We start from the raw sequence: 10,587 nt of genomic DNA, 5'->3' as shown, positions 1-10,587 counted from the left end.
CATCTGTTTTGCGGTACGCCACACCCCTCCTGATCAACAGGAACCCCGTTTCGACCGTACGAGGTCTGTTTCATCCGTTTTGCGGTACGCCACACCCTTCCGATCAACAGGACCCCCGTTTCAACCGTAGGAGGTCTGTTTCCTCCGTTTTGCGGTACGCCACACCCCTCCCGATCAACAGGACCCCGTTCTGAACATAGGAGGTCCGTTTCCTCTGTTTTGCGGTATGCCAGGCCTCGTTTCCATCGCCTGTTCCGTCCAAGCCCTCCCGATGAACATGACCACACATTACGTTCCGACCCAGTCGGTTGGCTCCCCATGAACACGACGACGATGATGTTTCTCCGTTCCGACCCAGCCATGTACGTATGCGCGAGTAGGCATTCGAGACCCCGCTCGTATGTACACATATGTGGCCGTATTTTCTTTCTTGCACCCTGGCCGCTGTACGTATGTGTACATGCTACATGTGCGCCTCTACTACGACACGTGTGCACCTCTACATCCACCGGTATATATGTATGTACACGTTCGTGACCAGAATGACAACGCTACATACGCTTCAACCAGGTGGGTCAGTATTTCGAAGAAAAGGAATATCAAACGGAGTCCAAACGGAATGAAACCTTCGGGAGCGTGATTTTTGGAATGAACGTGATCCGGAGAACTTGGAGTGCAAGTCAAGAAGCAAACGAGGCAGCCAGGAGATAGGAGGGCGCGCCCCCTGTCTCCTGGGCCCCTTGAGTGTCCACCGACATACTTCTTCCTCCTATATATACCTACGTACCCCGAAAACATCCAGGGAGACAATGAAAAACAATTTCCACCACCGTAACCTTATGTATCCGCGAGATCCCATCTTGGAGCCTTCACCGGCGCTCCGCCAGAGGGGGAACCGACCACGGAGGGCTTCTACATCAACACCATAGCCCCTCCGATAAGTTGTGAGTAGTTTACCACAGACCTTCGGGTCCATAGTTATTAGCTAGATGGCTTCTTCTCTCTTTTTGGATCTCAATACAATGTTCTCCCCCTCTCTTATGGAGATCTATTCAATGTAAACTCTTTTTGCGGTGTGCACTACAAAAAAAGACACATCCATGACATTTTGGGCCGAACGAATTTTTTCTGTCATACATATGACACTTCTATGATGATAATTGTGACAAAACCCGGTATCATCATAGATGTGGTGGGCTCCTACTTCTATGATAGAAAATGGACTTTTCGTCCTAGGCGGGCCGGAGACGCAGCTGCATGACATTCTTTGGGCCGTCCATGACAGAAAAAACCGTGGTAGAAGCGAGGGGGAGGAAAATTTCGGGGAGTTGCCGGTTACGGTGGGAGGTCGGGGGCCGAGCGATGCGCGTTTCTCTCGTACAGGTACGCGCGTGTGTGCGAGGCGTTGGCTCTAACTGAACCCGAGCGAGGCGCTGGGCTCTAACTGAACCCGAGCGATTGCACTGCAGGCTACGCGTTACTGAACCTGAGCGATGGATCGATGGCTGTTAACTGAACCCGATCGAGCGATTCCTTCGCTACTGCTGCTAACTGAAGCCGATCGATTGGATGAACAATGAGCATTGCGGGGGGGTGGATGAATAGTGAGCGGTGGCGTTGCCTCTGGATGAACAGGACCCCGTGGTGTGGAGGGCTGGATGAACAGTAGACGGTGGAGGGGTGCCCGTGGAGGGGTGGTTGAACAGGACCCCGTGGTGTGGAGGGCTGGATGAACAGTAGACGGTGGAGGGGTGGTTGAACAGTAGCCGGTGGAGTAGCGCGCGGTGGAGGCTGGATGAACAGGAGCCCGTGGAGGCTGGAGGAGGTCGACGGTATCCCGTGGAGGCTGGAGGAGGCCGACGGTGGAGATGAACAGTCTCCCGTGGAGTCTCGTTTTGCGGTACGCCACACCCCTCCCGATGAACAGGACCCCCGTTTCGACCGTAGGAGGTCCGTTTCGTCCGTTTTGTGGTACGCCACACCCTTCCCGATCAACAGGACCCCCGTTTCGACCGTAGGAGGTCCGTTTCGTCCGTTTTGTGGTACGCCACACCCCTTCCGATCAACAGGGCCCCCGTTTCGACCGTAGGAGGTCCGTTTCCTCCGTTTTGCGGTACGCCACACCCCTCCCGAGAAACAGGACCCCGTTCCGAATGTAGGAGGTCCGTTTCCTCCGTTTTGTGGTACGCCAGGCCTCATTTCCATCGTCTGTTCCATCCAAGCCCTCCCGATGAACACGACCACACATTACGTTCCGACCTAGTCGGTTGGCTCCCCATGAACACGATGACGACGCTGTTTCTCCGTTCCGACCCAGCCATGTACGTATGCGCGACTAGGGATTCGAGACCCCGCCCGTATGTACACATATGTGGCTGTATTTTCTTTCTTGCACCCTGCCGTTGTACGTACGTGTACATGCTACGTGCGCGCCTCTACTACGACACGTTCGCGACCAGAATGAAAACGCTACGTACGCTTCGACCAGGTGGGTCCCGACTGTCAGGCACTTCCTTGCATGCGAAGATGTAGCTGGTGGGTCCCAGCAGTCAGGGGGCGAATCGTTTTTTTTTTCCAAACGCACTTCCTTGCGTGCGAAGATGTAGCTGGTGGGTCCTAGCAGTCAGGGGGAAATGTTTTTTTTGCGAAATACGGTGGCCCGTCTGTTGGGTCCCGGCTGTCAGGTGGAGGAATAATTATTTTGCGCGTAATAAGGAGGCACTTCCTTGTTGCGGCCGTGGACCCAGTTGTTAGCGTCTCCACGCACAGTACTCTTCCGATGGAAATCGGTCATTGACCACATTGACCACGCCGCGCCAAGAGCACCACGGCGGTGGACGACGGCGAGGCCTAGGAAGGGAACGACACGGAGGCAGGAAAGACTCGGCAGTTGTTTCCCACGTGAGGGGAGTACGACTGTACGAGGGTTTACTGGTTCGTCTGCCGTCGCCGGAGAATAACAGCAGGTGTGCGTGAGTAGAGGGATGGCTAGGCCAGCGATGGGAGTATGATACGGCGGTGAGGCCTGCGCGGCAGCACAGCCCGCCTCAGGGAGGAAGGAGCAGCCAGTCCCGCCGGCACTTGTTTGAGTGGCTGGAGCAGGAAGAGCAGAGATTGAAGAAGCACGACGGTCGTTGGATGGACATCCAACAGTCACTGCTTGTGCGCCAACCTTTTTTTAGGAAAGCCTCAAATCTGTAGAAAACAGCATACAACCCATCTGCCATTATTTCTAATAATTTACAGCCCATTTGCTAATTCTTAAGGTTTTGTTGGAGCCCATATTCATTTTCTTAGCACTAGCACAAATGACCGTGCGTTGCAACGGGGATTTTTTTTAAACTTAGTGAAAATTGTATATGCAAACAACATTCGTCAAACAGACAAGATGCTTAGTTGTTGCTGAAGTTGATCCCCGTCCTTGGGTGATGCATTTGTCCCAGCAAGTTATAGTCAGCTTGACTATAATTTCTTCTATATAGACAAAATGTATGTGATGATTAGATTTCTGTTGAACCACATGTTGAATTAGAGATTGATTTGTAAAATAGAAGCTAAATGTACAAATCTTAGTCACAAATGTTATAGAAGATGCAAGGACTATACTTCAACAGATTATGAGATATTGGTTAATTGTCTAAACCTTTTGAGGGAGAGGAAAAGAAGATGCAAGTAAAGTAACACAATTTCTTGAGCAAATATCCAAAGCAAATCAATATCAGAAAGTCGTGATGGGGGTCTTCGCAGCACGCTAGATGAAAATACTTGCATCACTATTGTTGTTCCCTATAAATTCAACCACGCGGCCCATTATGTTTCCTCTTAAATTAGTTGCAACTATGAGATGTGTCATTTGATGGGACGCAGAGTTTGTCAACCCCAACTCAAATGAGCTCGGGTGAACAGTACAATAATAACAAAAAAACTAAATTTTTTTCTGTGACAAAGATTGACAAATGTTTTGAGTATTCGTCATGGAATCACAATCCAGGAAGGCGCGGAAAAAACTGATAATCCAGAAATGCTACTTTCGAAAACATTTTGGAGCAATGATTTTTTTTTGCCACGACTTCAACAAATCTGATTTCATGGTGAAATATTACAAGCTCTTAGAACATTTTTCAAAGTTTCCTATAAAAAAATTATATTTTCTTGTACTTCTTTTCAATATTTTTTTATTTACTGCTCATGCCGAGCTCATTTGAGCTCGGATGTAGAAGAGGAATTTCACATTTGATGTTATTTCTAAGCAAACAAATCGCCTATGCATAATTGACCAGATATAGATGCTTGTGAGATACGACATCAAGTTGCATGTGTTACCTTTATTTCCATGTAAGGATAGTTTCTTATAGGCCTTGTATAACAGAAGCTTGTGAAATACCACTAAGTGTTGCATTTGTTACCTTTTTTTTGCATTAGGTCATGTGCTGCAAAGTCCTATTCTATTCTAAATCTTGAGAGTTACAAAGTTACCATCCTAAAACCATCAGCAAGCTCTGGACCTGAATCACTTGAAATTAAGTGTTATAATCTCCCAAAAGAAAATATGCATAAAACAAAAAAGATAACTCCAACAACAACAACAGCAAAGCCTTTAGTCCCAAGCAAGTTGGGGTAGGCTAGAGGTGAAACCCATAAGATCTCGCAACCAACTCATGACTCTGGCACATGGATAGCAAGCTTCCATGCACCCCTGTCCATAGCTAGCTCTTCGGTGATACCCCAATCCTTCAGGTCTCTCTTAACGGACTCCTCCCATGTCAAATTCGCTCTACCCCGCTCCATTAAATAATAATTACATACGCACTTGGTGTTCAGAGCTATAAGCCTCCTTTGTGTCTGAAACCCTCGACAACCTTCAGTGCGATAGGATTTGGGCTCTTTTGAAAATCACTTGGGAAGTTGAGGTTCAGTCTCAATACAACCTGCAACACAAATCACTTGGGGAGTTGAGGTTCAGTCTCAACATAACCTGCAGCACAAATTTAAACCCCAAATTCAGAAGCACTATTCCTCCAATTTTTATTTTTATTTTGGCTTTCTATGTCATGAAGCTATAGTACACAGATGAATTTGCGTAACAATGAGAATAATCAGCATGGATTTCACATCTCTGAATAATCTGTAAAACAACTGAGCACATAATATACAACACAAAGAGATGAAAGGAACGCCATATCATCAGTTCTCTACACTCCAATGAAAAGATAACACAAAAGTACTGAAAAAGCATAGCAGAAACGCTGCAATGCAAACGGAGGTGAGGTGCTGATGTGCTGACGAGAACTAATAACAGGAATCAAGAACAGAGGGTTCTGCTGTTACCCCGACCATGGTGTGCGTTAGTTGGTTTACCTCTAAGAGTGCATGCAGTCGTTGGTTGTTCACGGCTGAAGCATCATTGGACGGCGAGGAACCGAGATGAGAAACAATAGGAGAAGGTGGCCGCACGACCTGAGAGTGCGTCCTCCTGCTTCGCGTTGGCGAAGCCTCCACCAAGTCCACCTCCTCGCCCAGGAGATGAGGACGACCCTGTGGTCCTTTCCCCTCTCTCGTGGCTCTGTTTTCCCCTCTGCCTCGCTCGATCTCGAGCTTCTCCGAGAGCACCAGTGCACGCCTCACACCATTAGCGTAGCCACCGCCAGCATCTCGGTGCACCGACGTGTCCACGAGCTCCGCCACGACTCTCCCGCCCTCTCCGAGGAAGATCATGAGCCAGGACAACGCAAGACGACCGAATCGACCGCGTCTTCAACCTCGGACCCGCCGGCCGCCATGGTCGATTTCATCACCTTTCGAGCACCTCCGACCCCGCTGACCTGCTCTTCCACATCCCCGTGAGCTGCTCTTCCTCTACCCTCATCCCTACGGCTTGCCCCGCCCTCTAGATAGCCTCCCCGCTTTAGCCGGAGCTCGCCGCGGCCATCTTGCATAGCCGCCGTAGCAGTCGACGCGTTCAAGCAGGTAGGCGTGGTCCTAGTATACCCAAGAACCAAACATGCTAGCTAGGTCGCTCGCTTTGCCTCCAACTGCTTCATCGTGGCTATTGCAACCGATGCCTCTAACTGCTTCGTCGTGGCCTTTGCAACCGAGCTCCGCCGCCGTTGCCGCTGCAGGCCACCCTAGCACCTAATGCCCTAACTGTTCGATGTGTGCCTCGCTCCCATTAGGGCCCCTACTGCTGCCGTGCGCAACGAAGAGGAACAAAGAGTGGAGGCGCCGACAGCAGCCGTGGAGGGCGCTAGGCGCCTACAGGGGGCCCAGGAGGCCAGAAGCGGAGGAGAGGCTGATAGGGCCGGAGGTTGAGAGTTAACCCCCCTGAGGGCCCGGCCCCATCTACCCATGAGGCAAGGACTCGGCCCGGCCGCAGCCGTCGCAGCAACCCACGCTACTGTGGCCCAGAATGGGTCAACCAGCCCGGCCCGTCTACTTCCACTACTTAAGCGACCCTACCTCTCTATTCCCCTCATCCAGTGGATCACGAACGGCGGCGGCGGCAAGAACCCTAGCTACTCTCGATCCCCATTCGTGTAATTGAGTCTGTATCCAAACTTCATCGTTGCTGAGTGACTATAGATCGATTCCACTCTTGCCTGTCCCTAACATCTGGTATCAGTCGCCACAACACCTCCACCATTCAGCCCGATCTGGCTCATCTCATCAAAACTCGCGGGATTCGCCATGGTCGTTTTCTCGTCGAAGCCATGGATCCGTCGGCGAAGGCCTACCTCGACAAGCTCACCGCGACGATGGAGGCCAACACCGCGGCCCTCACCGCGGTCACTATCTGCCTCGACGATCTCGTTGCATGGCGGCCGGATCTGGAGCGTCGTGTCTCCGATCTGAGCGACGCGGTCACCGCTCTCCAACAGGCGCGCCCGCTTCCCTCCACCGACACCAGCGGGTGTGCGCCAACCCTTCCCACTACGGCGCCACCGTCCATGCTGCCCACCGGCGGCGTGGGCCTGGCGGGAGGCGATGAGGACGCCCCTCAAGGGTCTAAGGACCACGGCGAATTCCATCTGCATCGGGGGAGGCCGGCGGTGTCGTTCCAGACGCCGCCGCCCCTCCCGGCCAACGGTCAGATCGAAATCCTACCTTCTCCTTTTGCGCATGCTAGTCAGATGCTTGCGGGTTTGGGACAAGCTCACCCTTCCATTTCTTTCCCACAATTCACGGGTGAGAACCCAAACATGTGGAAAACGATATGTGAACAATATTTCTCCATGTTTGGTATTCATAAAGCATTCTGGGTTCCCATGGCTGCCCTCAACTTCTCTGGGACCGCGGCCATTTGGTTACAGTCAGTCCAAAAGAAGCTCAATAGCTTTGACTGGGAATCCTTCTCTGCTCTGTTAACTACTCGATTTGGTCGAGATAGACACCAATTGCTTATTTGGCAATTTTATACCGTCAAACAAACATCTACTGTAGCTGATTATATCGAACAATTTGAATTGATCATTAATCATCTGAGCTCTTATTCGGGTTATATTCATCCATTTTACTTCCTCACTCGTTTTGTGGAAGGATTGCGGGCGGACATTCGAGCAGTGGTCATGGTTCAGCGACCACCCGATCTGGACACGGCCTGCACCTTGGCGCTACTTCAGGAGGAGGTGGCCGACAACGCACGTGCGGATATGCTTCGTCCCGCACCTACGCGCCCTCCGGAAGCGCCATCAAAGCCCACGGTGCCACTCCCTCTACCCCTTCCGCCGGCGCGTGCGACACCACCAGCTCTAGCAGCAGATCGTCGCCGCACCGACGCAGCACGAGCCGACTCGACCAAACTCAAGGCTCTGCGTGACTACCGCAGAGCGCGTGGGATGTGCTTCAAGTGTGGCGAGCGGTGGGGCCCCGACCACACCTGCCCGACTCAGTCCAGCTCCACATCGTCGAGGAACTTCTGGAACTCTTCGGCATCGACGCTACATCCACACTGCAGCAGCCGGAAACCACTCAAGATGAAGTGGTCATGGCCATCTCCAAGCCGGCCCTGACGGGGGGCGTATCAAGCAAGGCGTTTCAATTACAAGCTTGGATCCAGGGGCGGGAGGTCCTGATGCTAGTGGACTCTGGCAGCACTATGTCCTTCATCAACGAGCGCCTGGCGGCGACCATCAAAGGGGTCGAACCTCTCCCACGTGCTTACCAAGTGCGCGTCGCCGACGGGGGAGCACTCGCATGCTCTGCCAGTGTGCCACAGTGCCAATGGTGCACCCAGGGGCACCAGTTCACGACGAATATGAAGGTGCTGGCGCTCGGGACGTACGATGCAATCTTGGGCATGGACTGGCTCGAGGAGCACAGTCCCATGACTGTGGATTGGCGTGCGAAACTCATCGAGATTCCGTCGACCGCGGGGGCAATTCGTCTCCAAGGGCACGAAGCTACTTCCTCAACTTGTTCCGTCATCAACGCACTCCAACTTCAACACCTCTGCAACACAAATGCCATCACGCACATGGCGCTGGTCTATGCGACAACCAGCGAGAGCGGCAACAACACCACCTCCCCAGATATTCAAGTTGTTTTGGAGGAATTCTCGAATGTGTTCAAGGAACCAGAAGGGTTACCACCTCGCCGCGACTGCGATCACAAGATCCCTCTCATACCAGGGGCCCAGCCAGTGAATATCTGACCCTACCGGCACAAGCCAGAGCACAAGAAGGAGATCGATGCTCAGGTAGAGGAGCTTCTCCGCAAAGGCATTATCCATAAGAGCAGCAGTCCCTTCTGTTCACCAGCCATTCTCGTCAAGAAGAAGGACGGAACTTGGAGGCTCTGTATCGACTACATACACCTCAATGCCATCACTTACATCGCCAAGTATCCCGTGCCTATCACTGAAGAGTTGTTGGACGAGCTGTACGGTGCGGCCTGGTTCTCCAAACTTGATTTGCGATTGGGATATCACCAGATCCGCTTGGCAGAAGGGGAAGAATACAAGACCGCGTTCCAGACACATTCAGGCCATTACGAGTTCTTGGTGGTTTCCTTCGGACTAGCGGGTGGACCGGCCACGTTCAACGGAGCTCTGACAACCACTCTGAAACCAGTCAATCGCAAGTGTGTGCTCCTCTTCTTCGACGACATCCTCGTGTTCAGCAAGACTCTGGGAGACCATGTCAATCATCTGAGACAAGTGCTGCAGCTGCTGCACCGAGATCAATGGCACGTCAAGATGTCCAAATGTGAGTTCGGTCAGCACAACCTATCGTACCTGGGACACGTCATCAGCGATCAGGGAGTGTCCACAGAACCAACCAAGATACAGGCAGTATCCAACTGGACGACACCAACTGACGCCAAGGCAGTCCGCAGCTTCTTGGGACTGGCGGGATACTATCGAAGATTCGTCAAGAATTTTGGAGTCATAGCCCGGTCGCTGTTCAACCTTCTAAAAAAAGGGGCACCATTCGTTTGGACACCAGCCACAGATACAGCATTCCAGCTCCTCAAGCAGCATCTGATCGAAGCACCAGTGCTGGCACTCCCCAACTTCGCCAAGCCATTTGTGATCGAGACCGACGCGTGCGACAAGGGGATCGGAGCGATACTGCAGCAAGATGGCCACCCGATCGCTTATATGAGCAAAGCCTTGAGCCCTCGATACCAGGGACTCTGAACATATGAGAAGGAATACTTGGCATTTATTGTGGCCGTAGATCAGTGGCGTCCCTACCTCCAGCATGCCGAATTCACCATACTGACTGACCAGCGCAGTTTGACCCACCTAACAGAGCAGAGGCTATCAACACCATGGCAACAAAGAGCCTTTACGAAACTGCTGGGACTCCTTTACGTCATCAAGTACAAGAAAGGAGCTGAAAACACGGCAGCGGATGCACTGTCCAGAGCGAAGGCAACGGAAGTCCTACACACCATCAGTGTGTGCCAACCAGCGTGGCTCGAAGACATTGTCAACAACTACAACACCAACCCACAGGCGCAAAAACTCTTGGAGCAATTAGCTGTTCGAGAGGATCCCAAAGGGCGATTTCGGTTACAGAACGTGCTGCTCCGCTTTCGTGGGCGCATCTGGCTGGGAGGAACTACAGCAATGCAGCAGCGCATCATCTCAGCATTCCATGACAGCCCAATGGGGGCCACTCTAGATTCCCAGTAACCTACTGTCGCATCCGCAGGCTGTTTGCCTGGCCCAAGATGAAGACGCATGTGCAGCAATATGTGCGGTGTTGTCAGGTGTGTCAGTAGGCCAAGCCAGACCGCACTGCGTCACCAGGTCTGCTAATGCCACTGCCAATTCCTAAAGAATCATGGGATCTCATCACCATGGACTTCGTGGACGGGTTGCCACAATTGGGTCAGCACAACTACTTGTTGGTGGTGGTCGACAAAAGGACTCGGTTTGCTCACTTCCTCCCTGTTGCGCATCCGTATACAGCATCCAAAGTGGCCAACATCTACATGCAACAACTCTACAAGCTGCACGGCTTCTCGGGAGCTATCGTATCTGACTGCGACCCAGTCTTCACCAGCCACTTTTGGCAGGAGCTGTTCAAGTATGCAGGTACGGAATTGCGCATGAGCACAGTGAACCATCCGCAGACTGACGGC

The sequence above is a fragment of the Triticum dicoccoides genome, chromosome 4B (assembly GCF_002162155.2).
Source record: "Triticum dicoccoides isolate Atlit2015 ecotype Zavitan chromosome 4B, WEW_v2.0, whole genome shotgun sequence".
NCBI classification, from domain to species: domain Eukaryota; kingdom Viridiplantae; phylum Streptophyta; class Magnoliopsida; order Poales; family Poaceae; genus Triticum; species Triticum dicoccoides.
The sequence above is the reverse complement of the archived record's forward strand: the minus strand, read 5'-3'. Positions refer to the sequence as shown.